General features: G+C 40.8%; 1 protein-coding gene and 1 long non-coding RNA gene across 2 annotated transcripts in view; one reads left to right on the forward strand and one right to left on the reverse strand.

Moving 5' to 3' along the window:
* LOC144586146 (uncharacterized) overlaps positions 1-14,526 on the forward strand; it is a 59,176-nt gene extending 44,650 nt beyond the window's left edge. The window contains exon 2 of the long non-coding RNA XR_013540898.1: positions 162-14,526. This is a non-coding gene — a long non-coding RNA (uncharacterized LOC144586146). The remainder of the gene's footprint in view (positions 1-161) is intronic.
* SPON1 (spondin 1) overlaps positions 1-23,440 on the reverse strand; it is a 385,887-nt gene that overhangs the window by 306,006 nt on the left and 56,441 nt on the right. The window lies entirely within an intron of this gene.

Here is a 23,440-nt window from a genome sequence, read left to right on the forward strand (position 1 = left end):
TGTATAAGGCGACCCTCAATTTTTTGTCTAAAGATTTTAGACAAAACTATCGTCTTATACACAGAAAAATATGGTACATTTTAAGGCATTTTAAAAGGGAATTTTCATGTTTTACGTCATTTTCTTATCGATTCTCTTTTGTTTTCTCTTTTGTCCCTTAGATTCTCATGATACAATACCAGAACTGACTACCAGAAGGAACTGAGGAGTACAACTATTTTTCCCGGTGTGCTATAACAGACAAATACAAGAATTCTTTTTGTGAGCAGAGTAGGATGGCAGTAATGCTCATCTGGCTGTGCAAAATAATGCATAACTGAATAAGCTCCTTTTAAAAGAAACACGATTCCAAGCCCTGGTATTTTGTCACAGTTGACTTCTCCCTTTCTCCAATATTTTTACTCTGCCGTTCCTCCAAATGCTGCATACATCAGTGAAGTACACAGATTAGACTAAAAGACAGTGATTGATTAGGTCACCTTGTGGACGTCATGTCTAAATGGAGATTTGAACCCCAGTCTCTCATGCCCTAGTGTAACACTCTAACCACTACAGCATAGCAGACTGCTGGTTGGATATCCATTTCCAAACACTGGTGAAAATACTGCTGCTCTCCAATAAAAATTGATATGTTTTTGAAACTCAGAACCTGAAGGACTCCCTTATGTCACACACATACTTCTCTAGGCATTAAGAACGAGATCCTTCTTTGGATGTTCTTGCCTTCTGAGGACAGAGTGGTGTCAGACACTGATGTTTCTCATCAGTGTCCTGCTTATGGAATATGGTCCCATGGAAGCTTTTCTGTGCCTGTACCAGTATGGTGCCATTATTTCATGCCAGGGAAATGTCTTGTTAAAATATTATCAGAACATGGGCTTAAAACTGTGGATAAGATTTAAACAACCTGCTGTTTTGACTTCTTCTGCCTTAATTCATTTTTGTTATTTTAATTCATTGTATTGAAAGTAGTACTATGTAAGGGCAGGATATAGAACCCTTTAAATTATAATAAATATACAAACAATCTTGTTTTTAATCATGCAGCAAAGCTGTGTTACGTAAGGCACAAATATGAACCTAAGGGGGAGACAGACAAAATTCAAATTCCTTCCCCGAAGCTGTTTCATTCTCTTTGGCAAACGTTAGTATATTTTGCAGATTAAAGTTTTCCTAGGTTTCAAGTCATGTTGTGAAAGTTTTGTAATGCTTCCATTTCTCAAAATGTCAACCATTAGACATTCTTCTCATACCAGCACTTCTATCAGCAGATGATGTTGTTAAATGTCTGCTTAACAGGCAAGGGACAAAATCCTATTAGTTATGCCCTGGTATAATGTAATGGGTGTAAATCTTCTTGGCAAACTGCTGCAAGTTAAGAAATTAGTGCAGGCTTTAGCTGTTGTTCACCAAGTCCCATGACACAGTATGCAAATAACAATGCTATGTTCTTAACTTGCAGCCCTTCACATGAAACCTCAGTGGGATTTTGGTCACAGTGCTAGAGGTGGAACTGCTGTAGTCCATTTTATCATGCCAGATTTTAAGTTGCGCCTTGGACTCTCCCTGATGTGCCAAAAAGGGCTGTTTTGGCAATGGAGGAAGAAGGGATGTTCCAGATAGCAAAAACCTTTGTGATGTGGTTCAGGTTACCTGAGAAAGCAGTTTTCATCCTTCCGTCATGCAGATGTTTTGGACTTCAGCACCAAGAATCCTTGCCTCTTGGCTATGCTAGCTGGGCCATCTGGGAGCTGAGGTCCACAGTACTTGGGCAGCCAAAGGATGACAGCTGCTGGCCTAAGCTGTGCAGTGCTGGCAATGTATGCTGCCAGCAAGCAGCTATGAGGGATCTGTTGCTAAGCATAGCTTGTGGCTATGCAGCTGCTCTCCTGAAAGATAATCTATCCACAACATCTTTCTCAGGAACAGATTGTTGCTTGCCAGGGTCACCCCCTAACATCATTCCTGCCTTTGCTTTCTGGTTAGTTGTGTTGCTCCCCTTTCATGGACAAGGAAATTGAAAAGAAGACAGTATCACCACCATCTCCAGCTTAAACGCAATCTGCAGACTACATCCAAAAATTTTGAGTGTATTCACTTCCCACACATGGGAACTGATGAACTCCATTTTAATTGCCCCTTACAGATTGGGAAGTGGCTTCAGTGGAAGCATTTCACAGCACCTTAACTTGCACATATGCAACTATCAATGTCTCTGGAACCCAGCTCATAAGTACTGGGAATAGTTGTCACACTCAGTTGAGGACCACAGTTTGGCCTCCTCATTTTTCAGTCTTGTACACTTCCATCTTGATCTCCTTATCCCCATTGATCTCTTGTTGTTGTTTAGTCATTAAGTCGTGTCCGACTCTTCATTATCTCATGGACCAGAGCACGCCAGGCCCTCCTGTCTTCCATTGCCTCCCGGAGTTTGATCAAATTCATGTTGGTAGCTTCGGTGACAGTGTCCAACCCTCCCATCCTCTGTCGTCCCCTTCTCCTTTTGCCTTCACACTTTCCCAACATCTGGGTCTTTTCTAGGGAGTCTTCTCTTCTCATGAGATGGCCAAAGTATTGGAGCCTCAGCTTCAGGATCTGACCTTCCAGGCTTGATTTCCTTTAGAATGGATAGGTTTGTTCTCCTAGCAGTCCAGGGAAGTCTCCTCCAGCACCACAATTCAAAAGCATCAATTCTTCGGCGGTCAGCCTTCTTTATGGTCCAGCTCTCACTTCCATACATTGCTACTGGAAAAACCATAGCTTTGACTGTGCACATTTTTGTCGGCAAGATGTCTCTGCTTCGCATTGATCTACCACCTACTTAACAGGAGTTATACAGTAAATTTCTCTTATTCCACAGCCCTACTTTCTGTCTACTCAAGAAATGCCCCCTTATTTCTGATTCTTACTCCCAAGTGAGTAGGTATAGGATTGCAGCCTTAATGTTCTGCTTCAACAACTTCACATTTTAGTGCAGTTCATTAATACAGAATGTAATTTGAAGAAGTAAATGGGACACCAGTTTAATTAAAGAGGGTAGAATAAACATATGATGTTTTCTCAAAAGTAAGTTCCTCTATTAAGGCAGATTTACCTTCAGATGTTGAGGTTTCAAATCTGATTGCTACTCTGTGATGGAGACTCTTATTTTTTTCCTATTGGAAGACAATTTCAACCAAATATTTGAATGATGACCAAGAAAACTATCAGTACTCTCCTTCTTCTTTTGTTCCTTTCTCTAAAATTGAATATTTGAAAGTTTGTCCAGCTCCTAACCTGATTAGGTAACTAACTGAAATTAATGTGATCTCTCCCAAGCTTTCAAGTTACCCTAGACATGGATGAACCCCTCTACAACACTGAGGCTTCTAGCTTATGTCAGGTGGTAATGCACATCTACACTATCCTTAATTTAGTCTCCCTCTGATGCTAAGCAAAGAGACTAAAGACAAGATGAATGTCAAACAACCGCTCAATGCAAAATGTTGGTCTTAAAATATGTATGATAGTTGATTTATGCCACTCTTGCCCATCTGATCTTACTCATTTGGCAGGCAAGCCACACCACCCCTCACAAACTATAACCCTGCAGCTGTATGGATGATTGAGGAAATCTGCCGCTGACACTGATGGGATCAACAAACAGGATTCTAGCCACTGCATTAAGACAGGCTTTAGTGGTGACCAAGAGTGCCTTTGCACAATGAAAACTAGTGCGCCAGCTGTGCCCATTTCTGGAGAGGTCTGACCTGGCCACAGTGACACATGCTTTAGTTACATCCTTATTGGATTACTGTATGCATTCTGTGTGGGGCTACCTTTGGAAAGTACTTGGAAACTTTAGCAAGTCCAAAGCACAGCAGCAGATTGTTAACTGGGGCTTGTTACATGAATCACATGTCCCCTGTTACAACAGATACACTGGCTGCTGATCTACTTCCATGCACAATTCAAAGTTCTGGTTTTAACCTATAAAGCCTCAAAATGGCTTGGGTCCAAGCTATCTCAAGGACTGTCTCTCCCTTTATGAGCCTGCATGGGTGTAAAAATCTGCAGGGGAGGCCTTTCTCTCAGTCCCACCACCTTCAGAGACTTGCTCTATCACTGCTCTCAGACTTTGGAACTCCTTCCCACAGAAGGCCACACTGGCCCCAACTTTGTTGTCCTTCTGCAAGCAGACAAAGAAAGACCTTTCCCTTCAGGCAGGCTTTTCCTTAGTGACTGAGTGTCTAAGAGACAAAAAGTGGGATGGTTTACATTTCTTCGCTTCTAAATCTGTTTTTAGTCACGCATTTAACTAATATTTTTATTGTAATGTTAGAAATTATTTTGAAATGTTTTAATAATTTACTGTTTGTAGCTTTTAATATTGTGTTTTTAATGATATAAGTTGCATTGAATCCTTTTTATGAAGAAAAGTGGAGTTGACAGACAGACAGACAGACAGACAGACAGACAGACAGACAGACAGACAGATAGATAGACAGATAGATAGATAGATAGATATTTTGAGTGCTGTGGCTAATCTGCAATTTATAAATATCGTACAGTTTACTAATCCATATAAAGTTTATGCGCACAACTTGTGTATGCACATAGAATGTGTGAAAGCTTTCCTCCATGCTTCCAGCTTTGGCAACACATGCATTTAGCTTTATCAATGCACATTTTAAAAGAATCTCACATTTATTCACTGAGGTGATTCCTGGTCTTGATGTATCATGCTCATTCACACTTCCATTAGAAAGTCATAGCTGCATTTTTCCAGGGTGACTATTACTATTAATTTTGCCCCCAAAGTAATCCTTACATTTAAATCATCAAAGAAAATCACTTTTAGTGTAGTCCTTCATTTACACTTAAGAATTCAGGGATGGTAGCATCAGTATGAGTAACAGCTTGTTGTAATGTTCAATGTTTCACAGCTTTATAGATTCAAAGAAAAAAGCAAACACCAGTCTCCTGAAAATACAACATGAATTTACTCTGCTGTGTAGATGTAAGAAAATAAATCTGAATGAGCACCACTGGGTTTAAATATATGTGACTGACATGCTCTTCTTGGGTAACATAATATTTTTTGCAAACTTTATAAATCATCCGGGAATTCAAGTGACATACTGCAGAAGATAAAGCCTATTTAGCCAAAGGATTCCAGGGCCATAACTCTTGACATAAGCCTTAGGCAAAACTTGTCAAACTTCTCTTAACTTCTTTTGTTTTCTGTTCTTTACCTACATTCCCTGGATTATAATACTGTATCTGAAGAAACAGCTTTTGGGAAATGAAGTCAAATTTAAGTGTAAGATGTAGTAAAATTAGTTGACAAAGTCAATTCACCAAAGGAAAAAAAGAGTGGAACACCAGTGGAGGCAAGTCTTAGAGGAAAACGTGATACTAATAGCAAAGACTCACTCATATTTGTGCTTTGTGCTCTCAGGGGTGTGTGTGTGTGTGTGTGTGTGTGTGTGTGTGTGTGTGTGTGTGTGTGTGTGTGTGTGTGTGTGTGTGTGTGTGTGTGTGTGTGTGTGTGTGTGTGTGTGTGTGTGTGTGCGCGCATGAAAAATGAAAATGTCAGATAAGCAGAACTCCAGAGCCATTTCTCACACTGTGTGGGAGAAAACCTGGATTGTCATCTTAGCTGATTATGCAAAAAAGACAAGAATTATTAGCAAGAACAGCACTGAAAATTGGTTTGGACTCAACCAAGACTACTCTAAGCCATAAAAATATATATAGACATTACAGATTAATGTTCCCTCACATCCTGGTTCAGAAATAATTTAGGCTGGATATGTAAACACTACGCTGGTTAAGGTCTGAACTCCAAAGAAGTTCTTTGGAGAAGACTTAATTTGAATCTACAGTAGCCTTATGCCTTCATCTGCTCCCGTGAAGCCCATAAACAGAACCTGTGCAAAACACTCATTTACTGGGGCATTTTGCTTATGACAGTGAAAGCAATATGAAGTTGCCATAACTGACAGCTATCCATAGCCTTGTCTTCCATAAACATAACTAACCTCCTGTTAAAGCTATCAATGTTGTGAACCATCAGTACACCTCAGGGCAATGAATGTCATAATAATACAAGAATAACAATAATATTGTAGCAGATTGCTGTATTGTATCTGGTGAATAGGATTTAGCACCTTAGGTAGTTCTAGTAACATTCAGAGTAAAGCCTGGCACAGAGTCACTGCTCCTGTGAAATCAGGGTCACTGGCCTTCATTGATGGGGCCAAGGGCCTATTCCCTCACTGTCAAGCCAGGTGTGTGTGTGAAGCCAACAAGCAAGAAGGAAAAGGAATAGCACCCTTCCTCTTGTGATCCTAGTAACAATGACTACATATTGCTTCTTATACTGGAGATAATATTATAACTATCATGACTATTAGCTGATCCTCCATTAAGTTGTCCAATCTGCTTTTAAAGCCATCCAGCCATCTTGACAGTATATTCATATGTATGCAACAAGAACTGTGTGAGATCAGATCAAAGTGGCCAAGTTAGATATTTATGGGAATCCAAGTAGCAGGAGGTGAGCGTACTCAGTGGCATACTATGGCTGATCCTGGATTTAATGTATAGAATAAAGCTATATATTACTTTAGGTAATGTTTAATTTGCTTCTAAAGCTGTCTGCAGTAGCAGTCATCACCAGATCTTGTGGTAACACATTTCATACTTTAATGATACACTCAGTGGTGAAGTACCTCTGTCTGTACTTATGTTCTGAATCTCCTACCATTTTATTAACTTGGATAATCTTGAATTCTAGTGGGGGGGGTGGGGGAACATCTTGCTATCCATTTTCTTTCCACCATGTTTTAACTTCCTCCATGCGGAGATATTGAATCAGATGTGCATGTGCACACATGTACAGTATCACATGTCTCGATAACCCAATCATCACCATCATCTTAGAACTGCAGAGCTGGAAGGGACTCTATGGGTCACTGAGCCCAGTCCTTGTCAAGGAGGCACAGCGGGGAATTGAACTCCCAACCTCTGGCTTTGTAGCCAGATATCTAAACCACTGCGCCATCCTGTGCGCTTATCCACATATAACTAAGCAAAGTCCTATTGATTTCAATGAGTCTAATGTAAGCTCAGCTAAATCTGACTGTCTGGAGACAGTCACGTCACTGTAACTATACCATGAATTTATAATATTGGACCTGTATGATACTCTATATTTTCAACTGCTTTTCTAACACTACTAAAATGGAAGTTGCTCCAAGTAACAACAAAAGAAAATCTATATACTTTGCTTTATATATTCTATTTCAAAATGTCTTTATAGAATAATTTGGGCTCTCCACTAACACCATGAGATGACACCGAAAATGCTTAATTCTTGGATTAAAGTGTGTCAGAGCAGGCAATGGGTGACAACAGCCACAATTTAATTGCAGTTGGTTAGTTCTGGGGGTGTAAGTATTCAGCGTTCCTGAGAGCTTAATCCTATCATCGAGGATTGCTTGTTCAATTAGTTTCTCGCTACAGCACACCATTTGTTCTGCTCCATGCTCACATTTGTATATAATCAATATCTTTTGAGCAGGCCATAAAAGACAAGAACTGAAGTGAATAAACCCCTGCAGAGTCAAACAAAAAACAACAGCCTTTAGTCCCTGTTTGTGCAGTAGATCTCTCTCATGTTTTCCTTTCTTTGTCCTTGCTGAGTTTATGCGATTGTTTCCAGCAATCCAGGCATATCCAAAACTCAGGTGGGTGCCATGCATATCTTATAGATCTCAGTGGGGTGCCCAATTTGATGTTTTTGGAGGAGAAACACAAAAGCTGCAATCCTGTGGCCAGTTATGCATGGGAAAGCCCCTTTTATCTGATTGGGACTTGCAGCCTATTCTTGCAGCCTTGTTATCCAATGGCAGCCTGCCTGTAAAAGTCAAGCCAAGCTGACTTAAAGTTGAAAGAACAGTGTGAACGGGTCACCAAATGAGTGCAATACTGCAGCTGATGCCAGCTAGATACCTGCATGCACACGAAATCAGTGATCCTAACTTTGCTGAATTCTGGCCCAAGTTAATGTTGCATCTGCAAATGGCCTCACACCTCAGCAGTCAGTGAATGCCCATCTACTATCTGGCAAAATGATTTGTGCATCAGATCACGTACCCACAATTATTGTGCAATAGAAAAAACACTGAGGCTTGCTATTTGTCTGATATTTTACATTAAAGCAAGTTGATTTATACACTTTCCATGGCATGAAGTGTGCTGGCAAGAGGCTGAAACTTAGCCATTGAAAGAGCAACACTCTGCTACCTGTTAATCCTTCTTGTTTATCTATTATTGATGCCACATTGATCAGCAGGTCCCTGTTTCTAAGATGGAGCCATCCTGTTCCTCTCATGCTTTGAAATCTTTCACCTATGATCTAAGCAGTGTCCCTTCAGTGAGGTTTGTTAGTGGGGTTTTTTTTTTTTTTTTTTGGCAAGAACTGTGCTTATAAACGTAAAGTCAAGCACTTTAAAAGACAGCTCATTGGTATGCAGATCAGGATTTGCAAGTTGTACAGCCAGGTCTTCTGCATTTTTAACTCAAAGTACCCAATTTCTTGGAAGGATGTTACTTTCAAAGAAGCAGGTACAAGCACTGCGACATAGATCTGTTGGATAAGCAAATTATTAAACAGCATTTTAATTGGTTAATTGACTAATTGGTTAAAAAGCGTGTGATTAGTCAACTAAAACATCTTTAATGAGTTGCCCATTCTCATTAAAGTGACTGTTGCAAAACAATATGGGCTGCTAGAAGAAAGTGGAACTCCTTGGAATACCTCCGCTTCTTTGAAGGCTAAGATAAATTTTACAGCACAGAAGAATCATAAAGATTTAAAAAGAAAAAGTAACCACATTGGCCATAAGAAATATCCAAGAGTCCACATTAGTGGAATACCTTTATCGGGTCAATCACACGCACATAAATTGATCTATATTGATTTTATACAGTAGGTTTCAGGATAAACGCTGAAATAAATACAAATATTATATAGAATGGGACATGACAAGGGTGAATCAAGCTGTGAATTAGGTCTTAGAGGGATGGGAGTTCCTGGAACAAACAGATAATGACCAGCATCAAAATCATCTTGCTCTACAGTGTTGGAAATATAATATGAACTACGGTCAGAATTGCCAGTCTCCAGACATCTGGGAGTGACATCAACCTTCTCCTGGCCCTTGGAAGGCTGTTCCCTGGGAGCTCTGACACAGTATAATTGCCATCCCAACTCCTTGAAAGCAGAAGAAAATTGGTTGGGCAATTTCATCCCTAAAATGATGCATATAAGCTCCACATGGCCCACAACCTCATGTCTTTTATCCCTGCACTGATGATACAGTCATTCTATCTAGAACCCCGGTGGGCCTCCAAAGAGCGATGAGTAGGTTCAGCCAGTTCTGTGATGATAATCAGCTAGAGTTTAACTATCTCAAACCTGAAGTTGTATCATTTGGCAGGAGACCTTTAAAAAGGCTGTGGAGAATTAATGGACACAGGATTCAACAGGTACAGTGGTGCCCCGCATAGCAATGATAATCCGTTCTGAAAAAATCGCCGCTATGTGGATTCGTCGCTATGCAGGGCAAAAAAGCCCATAGGAACGCATTAAAACACGTTTAATGTGTTCCTATGGGCACAAAACTCACTGTTATGCAGAAATCCTCCATGCCGCCACCATTTTCGATGCCTGGTAAGCGAGGAAAGGGCGCAAAAACACAGCGGGCAGCCATTTTCTTCACCCGGTGGCCATTTTGGAACCACCGATCATCTGTTCTTAAAACATCATTATGCGATAATCGGTAAGCAAAACAGCTTACTGATCAGGGCAAAGCAATGTTTTCCCATTTAAAAGATCATTATGTGATCGCTTTTGCTATCACAAAAACTCAATCGCTATGCGGATTCATCGTTAAACGAACTGCTCGTTAAGCAGGGCACCACTGTAATTGCTTATAAATATCTGGGGGTTATGCTCCACTCAACTGGGGCACGGACAGTCCATCATGAACACGTAACTTCAGTCAGTCATCAGTCAGCCCAAGCTGTTGCAAAGTTTGCACAAACCAAAGGTGGCCATTATATCCCTGCGGCAATCAAATTACAGTGGTGCCTTGACTTACAAACTTAATCCATTCCAGAAGATGGGCGTAAATCAAAATGGCCATTAGTCAAAACACCATTTCCCATTGAAATGCACTGAAATGCAATTAATCCATTCCGGCCAAAGAAAAAAATCACACAAAAAAATCACTGCAAGACCCATCGGAAACGTGATTAATCCCTTCCAGTTGAAGCGGGGGGGGGGGAGAAAAGAGCATGCAAGACAGATGGAAATGGGGGGGAAAGCAATGCAAAAAGCAAGTGAAGCATGCAAGACAGATCGGAAATGGGGAAAAAGCAAAGCACCAACAAACAAACCCCCAAGACCCAACGGAAACGGGAGGGGGAAACTCCAAAATGCAACCAAACCCCCCAAGACCCATCGGAAATGGGAGAAAAAACAAAACAAACAAACAAACCCCCCAAGACCCATCAGAGCACAGAAATATAACCCCCCCAGCCCAAAACCACACTGTAAAAACACCCAAAACAGTTTCTAAAAAGCAGGAAACAGCACCTTACCTTACCAGGCAGCCTCCTCCGAGATTGCACACACACTAACTGCTGGGGCAAAAGAGCTACAAAGAAGTAGCCTCGTCACCAACTACAGTGAGAATTTTTAATTTCCTGCCTTTTTCCCCTGCCTTTTTCTGTTCATAACTCAAAGCTCTGGTCACAAGTAGAAGCAGAATTTTGCGGTCGGAGCTGGTAATAACTCGAAATGGTCGTTAAGTAGGGACGTTTTTAAGTTGAGGCACCACTGTATATCAAGCCAAAGTCCTGCCCCAACTACTACACGGGACCTTATTTGTCCCTCCTTCCACTAGTTTTGCCCCATTGGAATGAGTTCAATCAAAATTCCTAAGGTCCATCTTCCAGGTCTCCAGTTATGTATCTAATGCTACTCTACGACTAGAGACAGGGATGATAAAAGTTGAGGCCAAAGTTTTACTTTCCTCCATCAACCTCTGGCTCAAACTCAATCACATAGCATCAGATTTAGTATCCTTGATCCTACGTGACTTCTTCCAATCTTCTTGGATTAAGATGGTTCAAACAAAAATGAGACACCTGGGATATTCCCCAGAGGTTGTTCTGGCTATGGACACAAATCATGCAAAAATCACCCTGAGACAATGAGAAATTAATCAATGCCCCAACTTCTTAGCTGTAGAGGATAAGAAGTATGCAGCCAAGCAAGCTACATACCTCTCCATATTAGAAGTTCCACATCATAGGAGGTCTTTCTTTCTAGTCAGATGGGGAGTGCTCCCCTCAGCCACACTTGAAGGCCATTTTAAAAGGACACCCCTTTCAGAACGGGTATGCCTGTTTGGCTCGGGAGAGGTTGAGTCAATGGAGCATGTTCTGTTCCAGGGCCCATACTATCAAGGCATACAGGAGAAATATATTTCACCCTTAACCGGGAAAATGTCAAGCCCTAGGGATGCAGAAAGGGCCAAGCTGCTGCTTATAGGATCCAACCCACAGACAACGAAGCAGTGTGCCAGTTTTCTTGGCAGCAGCCTGTAAAACTCATATAGCCCTTTTAAGTCTTGAAAAGAGATTCCAATGGTGATTAGTTAATCAATGGTCACATAGTAAGGATCAATTCAGTTTTAATGTAAATGTTCCTAATCTATTGGAGCTTTTCCTTTTAAAATGTGTACGGTATCTTTGTATATTTTGTTTAGCTTTATTGGTCTTTAACCACAATAAACTTTGTATCCCTTCACTAGAGAAGGATCTTATGTCTGTGACAGAGCACATAATATGGATGCAGATCCACATTAAATTCCAGACACCTCCTGGCAAAAATCCCCAGATAACACTGCCACTCAGTGTAGACAATGCTGATCTTTTTTATTCTCGAAGGCTTTCGTGGCTGGGATCCGCTGGTTGCTCTGGGTTTTCCAGGCTATTTACGTGTTTTTAAGGTTTTTCTTCTTAACATTTCACCAGTCTCTGCGGCTGGCATCTTCAGAGGACAGGAGTCAGTACTCTGTCTGTGCTCAACTGCAGTTCGTTAGATAGCTGAGTATGTATAGCTGTGGGATCACTGCAACAGAGCACAGACAGAGTTCTAACTCTTGTCCTCTGAAGATGCCGGCCACAGAGACTGGCAAAATGTTAGGAAGAAAAACCTTAAGAACACGGCCAAACAGCCCAGAAAACCCACAAAAACTAATGCTGATCTAGCTGGCCCAAAAGTGCTTTGACATAAGGTGGTACAGTGGGGTCTTGACTTGAGAACTTAATCCGTATTGGAAGGCGGTTCTCAAGTCAAAAAGTCTGTAAATCAAGTCTCCATTGACCTACAGTGCATTGAAAACCGATTAATCCCGTAACAGGCTGTTTTTTCTGGTCTGTAAATCAAATCTCAGTCTGCAAGTCAAACCTAAATTTTGCAGCCAGAGAAGTCTGTAACTCAAAAAGTCTGTAAGTCAAGCCGTCTGTAAGTCAAGGGTCCACTGTACCTGAGATCTAATCCAGTGAATTGAGAGAGTTATTTTCTTACTCTGAAAATTAGAGTTCATAGAAAAATATAGACTGTTTAAAAAAAATCAACATCTCCGCAATATCAGAGTCATTCCACTTGCTGGGTGGTAAGAGCTTTAATGTAAATATCATAAAATAAAATAAATAATCCATGTAGCATTTATCTTTTTCATCAAAGGCTTAGTTGAAAAAATTCATAACCCACTGATGTGAGCAGATCTCTTTCTCACTTCAGTTGGCTGTTTACAAAAACAGAAACAATTAATCCATTGCTAAAATCACCCTTGGGAAAGAAATACCATCAAACTTGAATTACAGACTTTGTTTTGCTGAACTGAAAAATTCATTTATCTCCTAAGAGGATCTCACAACTCTTCAGTCTTAGAGCTTGCATTAGCATCAGCTGCCAAGATAGCCCTGAAAGCAGAGCTCAAGAAGTTTTGTAAATAAGTACAAGGATTTGAGGGACTAGGCGCTGAAAAGCATAGAAAACAATCACCACATATTCCATTAAGTGAATAGCTTGGGCTAGCAGACTTTTCTTGGATGAAGAAAAAGTGGCAGAATCAGCTCAAAGGACACACCTCTCAGTGTTCAAGATTCTTCTATTTTCTACATATATTCCCTCCTGCCATATCTTGATTTCTTATACTTTCGCCACCTTGGATCTATCATAGATGTTTTTGGTTTTATTTGTAATTTGTAAACCGCCCAGAGTAGACCTTTGGTCTAGATGGGTGGGAGAGAAATCCAACAAACAAACAAACAAACAAACAAACAAACAAACAAATAAATAAATAATCCCGTTATCCTCCACAAAGACTTACACTGCGACTTTTTTTTTGTGGTGTGGAAGTGCCTCATGCTCTTGAAGGTTATGCCAGTGGAACACAATCCCTGGCTGGTGCTATCAAGCTGTTAAGACTTCAAGTGCAGCCTGGTGGCATATTCTCTGTGTGTCACTTAAAGATTCTGCGTGCACGATCAGCTCTTAGGCTGAGAGCGGCGAGGATGGGGTTTGTTGTTTTAGCACATACACTGCCAAAAGGAGTGTTTGATTGGGCAGTATAGGAAGCCAACAAATACATAAATGAATCAGTCTACTTAAATCTAGAGAGGCTCATTACTATAAAGTTGCCCACCTAGCAAGGAACCCACCACAGCAACTTTGAACAGAGTGACAGTGTGAAAGAAAATAGGGGTGATCACACCTACTACATCACAAACATTCAAGGAACATAGGATTATAGCACACCAGAAGCACAGAGTTGAGGGAGGAAACATGTGGCAAAAGATATTTTAGTAACTGTTCTGCTAAGGGCCTTCCATAGGCATTGGGCTTGGCTAGATAGATAGACTTTTGATCTGAGCCAGCACTGTTCTTGTAATGGTCTCATTTTCTTAACAGGGAAGGGCATCGATTTCAGGATGTTTACAGCCCAGCCTGCCTCTAAATGGTTGGTAAACTTCTCAGCATATGCATGACCTTCATCTTTTATAGTGGGGAAAATCCAGCTTCACAGCAGTAACAGGAACTCCTATTAATTATAAATCAGCACACACCCACTGTATCAATTTTTGTATTTGAGACCCCTTTCCAAAACAGGGACAGATGTATAGAACAAGAATGTTTCCCTGCATGACCGTATGTGCCCCGAAAATGTTTGTCCTGTTCCATTTTTAAAAGATAAATCCTAAAATCAACATGGAAAATAATTTAAAACTTAAAATATATTTTTAAAAAAACCAACTGTTTTAAGTTTAAAAAAAACATTTCAAGGTGATCCAAAAGCCCCATTCCTCCTTGCTTTTTGGAATAGGCAGCTCATGATCAGGTGAAAGGTTTTCTCCAAAATTTGGGGAGAGGGTACCCATACCCTATTTCAAAAAAAAACAGCCCTATTATCTTGTCTTGTTTTTTAATAGTGTAGAGTTGCTTGCTCTAGCTACCAACCACTGATCTCACTATATGTGATAAAAATCCTTCTGAAAATCCTGAGGAAATGGCAGTACACCATAATGTGCTGTCACTCCATCAGTTCCTGAGCACAAAATAATAATACCTGTCTCTAAGAACCAACAAGAGTCACCATCTCCCCCCCACACACCCCTTGAATTTAATGTCCCTGTGAAAGCACTATCGGTCCATTTTCCACTGGGAAATAAGAGAGTTCCATCTGCAACATTGCACGGGGATTCTAGATTACAACAAGCAGCACATGTAAACCCTGTGTGAAAGCTCCAATTTGTAAAGGTTGCTAAGAAGTGCTAAGAAGTTTACCAGTAGTGGTAGTGCTTAATGTATAAAACTGCTCATATCGGAAAGGGTTATTTGAAGCCCATTTCTCCCATTACAACAATAAATTATTTTATCCTCTAGCTACATTTAATAAATAAACTGGAATTCTTTTTTAAACTGCCTTGCAAAAACAAGTCCTCTCACATGTCCAAAATGTGTGTGTGTGTGCGTCTGTGTCTGTATCTACATAAGCGTAAACAGAGATCAGCAGTACAACCCTATGTATATCTGTCTAATCAGAAAACAGCCCTTCTGAGTTCAGTGGGATTTTCTCCTGACTATGTAGGTTCTATGCAACCTTTTCTACTTGAATTCCTAGATCAGTTTCACAGATTTGGGGGAGTGAATCTGTCTTGCTTCAGCTGTAACCTGAACAAGGCTTAACATAAGCCTCCTGCTACACTCCTTAAAGATAAGCTAAATGTTCACATTGAATAATCTCTGACAGCTAGAATCTCCATAGATCTTACACATCGACAAACACTGAAGACTTCTTGGAAGCACTCTACTGCAAATATACTTTTAAAAAGATAACTTAATAAGATCTTCAATATCTTTTCATCTGAATCCACTACTATTACAATTTGGCTCCCTGCTCTACTGTCAGAAATGCTGTGGCTTGTTCATTTAATGTAGGGCTTCATAATATATGGCCTGTACATTGACCACACTCATTTCCTGGTCATTTTCACCCAGCCTAGCCCAGCCCACCAGGAGGGAAATTCCAAACACATTTCCTTTCTGAAACCACTATGCCCCCTTTTGGGGATTATCTGCAACCTATATACAGTAGACCCTCGACTTAGAGATGGCTCGACTTACAGACTTTTCAAGTTACAGACTTCTCTGGCCGCAAAATTTAGATTCAACTTGCAGCCGGAGAATCGACTTACAGACCAGAAAAAAACCCAAAATGGAACAAAAATAGAATAAAAACTGCCATTTATCAGATTAGTTGGTTTTCAATGCATTGTAAGTCAATGGAGATTCGACCTACAGACTTTTCGACTTGCAGCCACCGTTCCAATACGGATTAATTCGTAAGTAGAGGGTCCACTGTAGACTGGTCAACATTGCTTTGTGTTGCTTCTCTCATGGATTCAGAGGCAACACAGTAATGGTGGTAATAGCTTTAGGCAGCTGGTTACAACCAACACATGTGCAGAGATGCCTGCATGGGTAACAAGAAACGATTTATTGGGTACAGAGCATGGCTGGGAGATTCTGGAAGCTGCACTTTTAAGAAGTAATGTTTCCAAGGTGAATAGTGCAAAGGCGAAAGGGAGGCTAGATGAGAACGAGCTCAAAACAAAATATTGGGTGGACAATAATAATAATAATAATAATAATAATAATAATAATAATAATAATAATAATAATAATAATAAGAATAAGAAGAAGAAGAAGAAGAAGAAGAAGAAGAAGAAGAAGAAGAAGAAGAAGAAGAAGAAGAAGAAGAAGAAGAAGAAGAAGAAGAAGAATTTATTGCCATTGTAAGTATATACACATACAACGAAATTCACAGACACCCAGAGACCAGACACATGCACACACATAAAATTCCCCGAACACTCCAATATGATCAAGATGCTTTTCTTTAACTGACCAAGTGTGCTGGCCTCTTTAATGAATCCAAAACAATGTCGGCTCATTTGAGTTTTCCAGCTCTGTTTTAGACAAGCAAATTAATTGCAATATTGTTTTCCACAAAAGATAAACTCTTTAGGAGTCTGCCTTCCCCAGAAAACTGGAATTCTAGTACCCTCATACAGCTCCACACATTTTACCTCCTTTCTCCGCAATGTCACACATCTTTCTCAACCAGTTCATAGAAGCAGCCATTCAATGTTCATACCTTTAGGTCATGCCCAATGACTAGAAATGTATGAATCCACAGGTTTTGGAAAGGAAAGTACTGACACACTCTGACGTGGATATGTCCCCTATAAATACATGGGACATGGATGCCTATGGAAGAGCCATGTAATCACATTTCTTAGCATTTTAAGCCATGGTCTATAACCTCGAAGCTTTATACACTCAGCAAAAACAAGACCTGGAACTGATTGTGGCTCTGATCATCAGCTTCTCATAGCAAAATTCAAGCTTAAACTGAAGAAAGTAGGAAAATCCACTGGGTTAGTCAGGTATAATCTAAACCAAATCCCTTATGCATACACAGTGGAAGTGAAGAACAGATTTAAGGAACTAGATTTGGTGGACAGAGTGCATGAAGAACTTTGGATCAGTCTACATCCCAGTCCCAAAGATGGGCAGTGCCAAGGAATGCTCCAACTACCGTACAATTGCACTCATTTCACATGCTAGCAAGGTTATGCTCAAAATCCTGCAAGGTATGCTTCAGCAGGATGTGGACTGAGAACTCCCAGAAGTACAAGATGGATTTCGAAGGGGCAGAGGAACTAGGGACCAAATTGCTAACATGCGCTAGATTATGGAGAAAGCCAGAGAGTTCCAGAAAAACATCTACTTCTGCTTCATGGACATCGCAAAAGCCTTTGACTATGTAGACCACAGCAAACTATGGCAAGTTCTTAAAGAAATGAGAGTGCCTGACCACCTTATCTATCTCCTGAGAAATCTATACATGGGACAGGAAGCAACAGTTAGAACTGGATATGGAAAAACTGATTGGTTCAAAATTGGGAAAGGAGTACGACAAGGCTGTATATTGTCCCCCGACTTATTTAATTTATATGCAGAATACATCATGCGGAAGGCTGGACTGGAGGAATCCCAAGCCGGAATTAAGATTGCCGGAAGAAATATCAACAACCTCTGATATGCACATGATACCACTCTGATGGCAGAAAGTGAGGAGGAACTAAAGAACCTTGTAATGAGGGTGAAAGAGGAGAGTGCAAAAAACGGTCTGAAACTCAACATCAAAAAAACTAAGATCATGGCCACTGGTCCCATCACCTCCTGGCAAATAGAAGGGGAAGATATGGAAGTAGTGACAGATTTTACCTTCTTGGGCTCCATCATCACTGCAGATGGTGACAGGCGCCACAAAATTAAAAGAACCCTGCTTCTTGGGAGGAAAGTGATGACAAACCTCGACAGCATCTTAAAAAGCAGAGATATCACCTTGCCAACAAAAGTCCACATAGTCAAAGCTATGGTTTTTCCTGTAGTCATGTATGAAAGTGAGAGCTGGACCATAAAGAAGGGTGACCACCAAAGAATTGATGCTTTTGAATTGTGGTGCTGGAGGAGGCTCTTGAGAGTCCCTTGGACTGTAAGGAGAACAAATTTATCCATTTTGCATGAAATCAACCCTGAGTGCTCACTGGAAGGACAGATCCCGAGGCTGAGGCTCCAATACTTTGGCCATCTCATGAGAAGAGAAGACTACCTGGAAAAGACCCTGATGTTAGGGAAGTGTGAAGGAAAGAGGAGAATGGGATGACAGAGCGCGAGATGCTTGGATAGTGTCACCAAAGCTACCAAAATGAATTTGATCCAACTCCGGGAGGCAATGGAAGACAGGAGGGCCTGCCATGGGGTCACGAAGAGTTGGACACGACTAAACAACTAAAGAACAACAACAATAACCTCTGGTAGAAACAGAAAATGGTGAAAATTCCCAAGAAATGAATGGGCAACCCCCATCTAGTAGTCTGTGACTGGCACTTGTATAGTAGACATGCGTGAGATGGAGCCATGTTGTTCCGCCACCAATGCTTTTGCTGCTTGGCAAACTTTGAGCAAAATAACATCTGTGTAGAACTACAGAAATAAAGATTACACTCAACAGTTACATATCCTCATTCTGTAACAACTGATACATCTCCCCCTGTGACCTCAGATCATGATGTGAGGTATTCCCCTACCCACTGCCTCTGCTCCTGCTAGCAGGCCTTGTCTAAGATATTTTATTACCTGGCACAAAGCAGAAAATAGTGCCTCTAAACCAAGCAAAAGTGCAGAGTACCCAATAACCAAATTATTTTTGCCACCTGAAACGGAAAGTACCACTTTCCCCATCCCTGGGAATAATAAATGCAGCAATGCATTAAAAACACTCATTTTTCTGCCTTCTCATGACAGCAAAATTCTGAGGCCTGAGGTAGCTGCCACACTCTGTTTAATGGTAGGGCTGGTCCATCTGCCAGCCAAAGGTGTGAAGCAGGAGCATGAAAACACACCACGTAACTATGAGAGTAAGTGATGCTGTATGTTCCTGACGGGGCAGGTGGAACTTGACACCAGCCTCATATTTAGTTCTCTAATAAGCAAAAGAAAATAAATAAAAGACAGAGGGAGCTTCAGAATAAGAGAAACAGTTATTAGTTTGAAGAGCTAGATTGCATCTCAGAGAAGATAACACCACTTGTGCTAGATTCTGAGGCTGCATAAGCATTCGCAGGTGTTCGGGGATGTCACTCCCACTCAAAACCAAATAAAACTGGTTGACAGAACATACGGCATCGTTAAAATCACCTCAGGGTAGAATTCCTGCACACTTCCTTGAAAATAAGCTTGTCTATATAAAGTCAATGTGCTCCCAAATAAACATAAAGGTGTGTGAGATGAGGCTAAAGGGACACAGAAGTTATTCAAGTACCTTTCTTTCCTCCCCTCCCCCAAACAAAATGCCCTCCCTGCTACATTTCTTATCCACGCTTATAGCGTAATGGTTGCAATCACCGGACCATCACAAAAATGGCCCTTGAAATATGATTCCTCTCACAAAGCAGATCAATTATTATAAAAGACTTTTTGAATCCTGATAGATGTTGAAGTGTGCTACAAAAGTGCTAATGGCCTCTAGACTATTCCATTGGAAATGTTAAACAATACAAAGCCCATTAGTCTATACTCGCCATTTGTGTCAAGTGATCTGTTTATCCTGCAATGATATAAAAGGCTGCTGTCAAGCACAAGTTCTGGAATAATGCAGCAAAACAGCTCCAATGTTGAGCGCTTGGGCGTCTGAACTGAAAGCCGGCTTCACCTAGGAGTGCTGTCAATCAGGCTCTTCAAGGAGATAATGACTCGGGTAATTTCAGGCAAAAAGAGGGAGAGAGGGAGAATAATAATTCCTGTGGATGAAATGCTAATGATAGCAAACAGAAATTAGGCATGGATAAGTGGAAAAATACTACAGATCACAGCACTTGAGCGAACATCTGGTTCTGCTTATACCCTGCTGCATTAAATAAATAAGCTTTGATTATGCTAAAGGGTTCCATTCACATAGCAGTTCTGGCCATTACTAAGCCTGTGAATCAGTATATGGCCTACAGCTACTGCACTTACTAACAAGCACATTTAGTTATACCTTCATAATAATCAGGAGCACATATGGCTGTCAGTTTAGCTGGAGAGAGTGAAAAAGTGGCATCATCAGCCAAGGTTTGACATATAGTTCCACTTTTCCATGCTGACATTCCAGGTTGGTAAATGAATGAATTGAAACATATCGTTTCAGTTCACAACTGGGTACATTTCCTCTGGTAAGCACAATCTACAAGTGATGAAATTCAACATGAGATCAGTGAGAAAAGTTCAACATCTGGATAGCAAAACAGGTGCAATTGGGACTGAATTGTGTGTGATTTTTCTGTCAAGATTCAAATGCTCACAGAGACCCTCACAGCAGGGGCTTCCCCATTCCTTTCTGTGATGAACCTAACAGAGTTCACAGAAATATCTTTTGCACACACAAAACCTCTGTTTCATGGAAAACCTTATACAGTGGTGCCTCGCTTGATGAGGATAATCCTTGATGAGTGAAATCCTCGTCAAGCGAAATAAAAAAGCCCATCGAAAAGCATTGAAAACCGCTCAATGTGTTCCAATGGGCTAAATACCTCAGCGTCCAGCGAAGATCCTCCATAGAGCGGCCAATTTCCGATGCCTGTGCAGCGAAAAATCCGTCCTAAAGCACAGCGGGGAGCCATTTTAAACAGCGGGTGGCCATTTTGAAACCCGACGATCAGCTGTTTTGATCATCGTAATGTGAAGAATTGGTTCCTGAAGCAGGGAACCGATTGTCGGGAAGCGAATTTTGCCCATTAAAACATTGTTTTGTGATTCCAAAAGCGATGGCAAAAACCTCATCAAGTGGATTTGTTGTTTAAGAGGTAATTGTCAAGCGAGGCACCACTATAGGTGTTTTTTGTTTGCATGTGTTTTTTTATGCAACACACTGGTTTGGGAGGAATATTGTTGTTCATGAAAAACATCTGATATTTTTAATCTTGTGTAGAAGCCAAAAATCTCACAACAGAGGACTGTGTTTGTTTTTATATCAAACCATTCCATCTTTAGTCAAACAGGTTACCATTTCATTTAAAGAAAAGAGAATGATTTCTGGATGCAGAACCCATAACTATGACATAGGTACCAAAATTAGCACTTTGCGTGTGGAACTAATCCAGCACCTTCAGTGTTGCTGTGGAAGAACTGCAATCACTGAATGAAATCTCAGGAGGAAATATCAGGTCTGTTTTGCAATAGCAACCGAAGTTGGAAGTGTTTTTGCTTTGTTTTGTTTTTTAAATATACTGCAACAGTAGTACATAAGTTACCTTTCTGTTGTAACTTTCTGTGGTCCACATTTTTAAATCCTCTGATCTAACTGACACTTTCTGGATGAGCATGAGATTTGGAACACAATCTTTTGATATGCAGCAAAAGCTCTTCACATCCTGCAATGTGGTTCTTGGCTCAAAATTGCATTAGAAATTACATGTAAAACAATCTGCATGCAAAATTGTATGTATTAGAGAAAGATGATAGTGCAAATGTTAGAGATAATTGTGCATAAAATGGATGTGCTGGGAAAATTGAGTACAAAAACAAATGCAACATTTCATGTGGCTTTTGGGGAGGGGAGGCTGAAGCATAACAAACTTCTTAATGAAGGTATGCAAATAGTGTATTCGCGAAGGTATGCAAATAAATTCATCTACTCAGTGTTGCCGCTGTTAACATTTAAAGGTCTGGCATTTGATAGGGAAATATCCAGCTACACAACTCCTGCTCATATAATTCTTACCTAGCTGAGACCAGGGCAAAATCCTACGTCAAACAGACTGACAACATTCATAATATAACTGAGTGCCGTCAAGTCAATTCCGAGTTATGGCAACTCTTTCCAGGATTTTCTAGGTAGATAATGCAGAAAGGTGGTTTACCATTCCCTTCCTCTGGGGCTGCTCCAGGACTGTGCAGCTTGCCCAAGGCTACACAGACTGGATGTTCTCACAGGACGCACAGTGGAGAATTGAACTCCCAACCATACCTAAACCACTGAGCTATCCAGCCAGCTACAACATTACAGTTTACAACATCTACACTAGCTACACCCAAATAACACTTCATTTAGCACTGGTGTGGGACAAAGCCATAGAAAGCAATCCCCACTTTGCCATTATAACCTACACAGAGCAGTACAGATGAGACAGAAATAATGTTGGGTTCTTTTGACACACAGGACACAGTTTTGGAGTTGGGGGAGGTTGGGCAATGATATCCTCACTGCTAGTAATTAAACTCTCACAATGGGGCAAAAAAGTACAAAAGCTGGGAAACCACCAAATCTTGATATCACGGGGAAGAAGGCATGACTGTCTGGGAACTCCAGAGGACCAGACTAGGATTCCTGGAAAGACAAATTCCACAGCCTGAGTTTCCCCACCCTTTTTCGCTCCAAGGGTTTTCTAATTTTGCTGTGGATTCCAGTAGAAAACACAAATATTCCTTTTAAAAGGGAAACATTTTACTCGTTCTTTCAAAGGGCTTCTTGTGGTTTGCTATTGACATTCTCTGAGGTTCAGGTATTTGGCTGTGGAGACAGAGGTTGGAAGTTTGAACCAGCCTGTGTGGCCCTGGGCAAGCTTCACAGACCCAAGATACTCCCAGAAGAACAAAATACTTCTGAGTATTCTCTACCTAGAAAACCCTGAAAAGGGATGCCATCAGTCAAAACTGAGTTGATAGCACATCGTGATGATGATGATGGTGATGATGATTATGATTGAAATCCCAGAGTAGGATTTGCTGCCAATTTTTGATAGTGAACTTTTAGGGGACCCTGAGGCTGCTTCTGCTTCATTGACTATGCAGAGCCTTTGACTGCGCGGACCACAGCAAACTATGGCAAGTCCTTAAAGAAATGGGAGTGCCTCAGCACCTTGTCTACCTCCTGAGAAACCTATATGTGGGACAGGAAGCAACAGTTAGAACTGGATATGGAACAACTGATTGGTTCAAAATTGGGAAAGTAGTACAACAAGGCTGTATATTGTCCTCCGGCTTATTTAACTTACTGCAGAATACATCATGCGGAAGACTGGACTGGAGGAATCCCAAGCCGGAATTAAGATTGCCGGAAGAAATATAAACAACCAACAACCTCAAATATGCAGATGATACCACTCTGATGGCAGAAAGTGAGGAAGAATTAAAGAACCTTGTAATGAGGGTGAAAGAGGAGAGTGCAAAAAACGGTCTGAAACTCAACATCAAAAAAACTAA

Source organism: Pogona vitticeps, chromosome 1 (assembly GCF_051106095.1).
Source record: "Pogona vitticeps strain Pit_001003342236 chromosome 1, PviZW2.1, whole genome shotgun sequence".
Classification (NCBI taxonomy): domain Eukaryota; kingdom Metazoa; phylum Chordata; class Lepidosauria; order Squamata; family Agamidae; genus Pogona; species Pogona vitticeps.